Below are 4,024 nucleotides of genomic sequence, written 5' to 3' on the forward strand. Positions count from 1 at the left end.
TTTTCCACACCTTAGTGCTGTGGCAGAGTTCTGTACCTCTTTCTCTGGAACAGCTTTGTTCTTAAGCTGTGGACATTACTTTGGGGCCTTCACACAGTAGCAGAGTTTGTGAAAAAAGGTGACTATCCTGTGAGCCACGCTCTTCCAGCCCCATCACTTATTCTAACTGGAGGCTATGGCCTCCCCATGCCCAGAGGGAAGGGCATTTCCACTTGAGTGCCAACTCTCTAGTCTGCTCAGCCAGCTAAAAGAATTCTGGCCCCAGATTAAGCTAGTACTGGGGCTGTGTGGGGAGCAGAGGTGAAGGACAGGCAGACTGGCACTTTGGCCTTTCTTCAAAAGCAACTGTTTGTCATCATCTTGCAATTGAAATTCTGAGGACAAACTGAAGGTGTTAACATGTACAGCTAAGCTAACTCTCCTTCGTGGAGAGAGGGCTGGTGGAAAGTTACTGAGGAGTTGTGGCACAGTGGAATAGCCAAAGGCATCATTTTCCACTCCACATTTCTGGCACTCTCTTTTTAGTTTTCTTGGATGACCAGATAGGTACCCATGGCTTCATTGAATGCTCTGTCCTGGATTGCCTTTTCAATGTCAGTAATGTTGTACAGGACTGTGACATTAATGGGGTCCAGCTTGGTGGGCAGTGGCTCATCAGGAAGCAGGCCAAACCCCACACCTACAGCCAGCCATGGGTTTCTGATTGACATCCACAGTCAGCAGTTTGGAAAGGAGATCACGTCTCTTTGCAGATAGATAAAGGGGAGCGGTGTACCTGGCCTCAAGGATGTGTACCCATGGCTGCCATCTTCCTCTCCTCAAATGGCAACTTTCCTGTTGTACTCACATACAGAAGCATACCTAGGATCCAAATGTCCTCTTTATAACCATCATACATTTTGTATAGGAACATTTCACGAGGTCTGAATATCAAGGCTCCACAAAACCCCTTTAGCAATTGCCCCAGCAACACCCTGATGCTCAGCCCAAAATCACTGACTTTGGCATTGCATTTGCCATCCACAGGATGTTCCTGTGTGCGATTCCATTCTTGTGAAGGTAGTGTACAGCACTCACCATCTGCTTGAACAGCCTCCTGGCTTCATACTTGACTAGGTGGTGGCAGGAGGATTTGTCAGTCCACCCTGTCCTATACTGGCTGTTGTTACACATTTTGTCAAGACTCAATTCCAAGACCTTTTGAGTCAGGGTGGGTGGAGATCCTGCCTCTTGTCTCCTGAAGTGTTAGTCATTTGCTTTGGAATTTAAATAACATCAATTTAAAATTATTTTCATTGTTTCAAAACCAAACAAATTGATGTTCACACGTTTTTTGGTCATGTGTGGGGCTTGAACTCAGGGTATGGGCACTGTCCCTGAGCTCTAATGCTCAACCACTTTGAGCCACAATGCCACTTACAGTTTCCAGTGGTTAACTGAAGATAAGTGTCTCATGGGTTTTCTACTCAGGGTGGCTTTGAACCTAGAACCTCAGATCTCAGTCCCCCAAGGAACTAAGATTATAGGCGTGAGCCACGAGCACCTGGCACAGATAGAATTTTTAAAAGATGCCAAGTTTTAACCTTAGGACGAGAGCATGAGGTCTGAAGGTCTGAGACCTTACCACAACTGCTGCTGAGTAGTTCAAGTTCCTGTCTGCCATTGCTCTGTAAAGGACTCTCTGTTTGCCCATAGCAATGTTTTTATTTCATACTTTATTTCATTTTTAAAAGGTTTCAGTGACAGTATTTTCCAAATATGTTTATGGAACAGCCACCATTGTCAATGGCTGGAAGTGGAACAGTTCCCAGGGTGTTATTTTTAATAAGTCATTACTAACCATTATGATGCAGCGTGGAACTCAATGGCTCTTGAAGGAAGGTGGAATCTTTCCTAATTAGGTTTTTATTATCTATAAGTAATTGTACCAGTCTGGGAATGTGGGTTAGTGGTAGAGTGCTCACCTAGCATGCACAAAGCTCTGGATTTGATTCCTCAGTTCCATATATATAGAAAAGCCAGAAGTGGAGCTGTGGCTCAAGTGGTAGAGTGCCTCAAGCAAAAGAAGCTCAGAGACAGTGCCAAGGCCAAGTTCAAGACCCAGGACTGGCAAAAAAAGAGGCAGGGGTAATTGAACTGAATAGAAATTTCCAAAAATAATAAATGCAAATAGCCACAAATATATGAAAAAATGTCCAGTGCCTTTAGCCATGCTGGAAAACTTAAAAAAAAATCAAAACGATAGAAAGATAACACAAGGATGTAGAGAGACAGATTGTAAACTGATACAAGCATTATGGCAAACAGTTTGAAGGTCTCTAAATAAATACATGAGCTCAAGTACAATTATAATATGTCTATTTCAAGATTATTTATAGCAGCTCGGGTATAGAATCAGTCTAAATGTCTATCAATGGAGAAATTGGTAATGGTCTTTCTCTTTCACACACATATGTACATGCACACACACACACACACACACACACACACACACACACACACACACACAACGGAGAATTTTCCAGGCATAACAGTGATTGGAAAGCTATCATTTGGAGCACAATGGAGGCAATGATTAAGTAAAGTTATTGAGACAAATGGCCCAGGATCACACAGATATGTACAGATCAATGTTGACCATGGACTAGTGCTGACTAGAGGTTGGGAAGGAGGGATGAAAAGGGGAGGGGAGGTTTGTTTCATCAGTGTGTGTCATGTCCTGTGTACGATTACTACTTGCTTATAAAAAGTATCAATATTAAGATAGTCATCTTCCATGTCCAGAAGAGAACCATTTCTCCTGCCTAGATGACACCACTGCAGCCTAGGCCCCTGCCCCTGTCCCTAGCTGGTCTTCCCATTTGCCCTACCTTGTCCCTCCCAAAATCATCCTTGTAAACACAACCCACAGCATACTATTCTCTGTGTGTATATGAGTGTGTGTGGGTGCAAGCACAGGCCAATGTGTGGGCTTGAACTCCCTGTTCAAGGTTAGTGCTCTACTCCTTAAGCCACAGCTCCACTTCCAAGTTTTCTGGAGTCATGCACTTTCCTACCCAGGATAGATTTGAATAATGACCTGTCAGCAGCCAGCCCTAGAATTCTTTTTTATCTGCATGCATGTTCTGTTTACTATACACCATTCACAATAATATAGGGAATCATTCAAGTGTCCATCACTGGACCAATAAAAAGACAGTACATTCATATTGTAGTACATTATTCAGCTTAAAAAATAAAAATAAATCTGTCTGGTACAGGTGGTTCCTGCCTGTCATCCTACCTACACATGAGATAGAATTGAAGTCAAAGCCAGCCCAGGCAGGAAAGTCCATGAGACTCTTACTTCAAAGATCCATCAGAAAACCAGGAATGGAGCTGTGCCTCAAAGTGGTAAAGTGCAAGCCTTGAGCTGAACGCTCAGGGACCACTTACTGGCCCTAATTCAAGCACCAAAAAGGAACCAGAAAAAAGAAACCAACACTCAGACACTATGGATGGAACTGGAGGACACTCAGTTTCATGAAGTAATACAGGCAGAGGAGCACCAATATCACACACACCCTTTCATATTTGAAGAAATGTGGCTTTAGAGTAGACAGGAGAACCACAGGACATTGTTGAAGCATGGTGGGTCACCCCTCTGCTCATAGCCTCCTTTGGTGAAGTGCAGAGCCTCTGCTGCCCAGAGGCTCCTGTGCCTTCTCTGATCCTGTCTCTCTCCACTGAGCCCAGGCTTCCTTGCTGCAGCCACACTGGCATTTGCACTGTACCAGCTGGGGGCCACTGCTATTCCAACTGCCTGGAATGCTTTTCCCTACACCCAGATGCTCACTCCACTATCCTTCCCCCAAACCCCCTTGCCAAACAGGTCTACTCAGATACTTAAAAATACAACCTTGTGCAGATGTGTACACAACACACATCTGCAAACACAAAAACACAGAGTATTTCCAATGCTCATCCTGATTCTTTCTGCCTTAATCTTCCTTTTCATATATACTATGTAGTACTTTTATAAGTT

This window comes from Dipodomys spectabilis, unplaced genomic scaffold (assembly GCF_019054845.1).
Source record: "Dipodomys spectabilis isolate Male_0828 unplaced genomic scaffold, ASM1905484v1 ptg000155l, whole genome shotgun sequence".
In the NCBI taxonomy this organism is placed as follows: Eukaryota; Metazoa; Chordata; class Mammalia; order Rodentia; family Heteromyidae; genus Dipodomys; species Dipodomys spectabilis.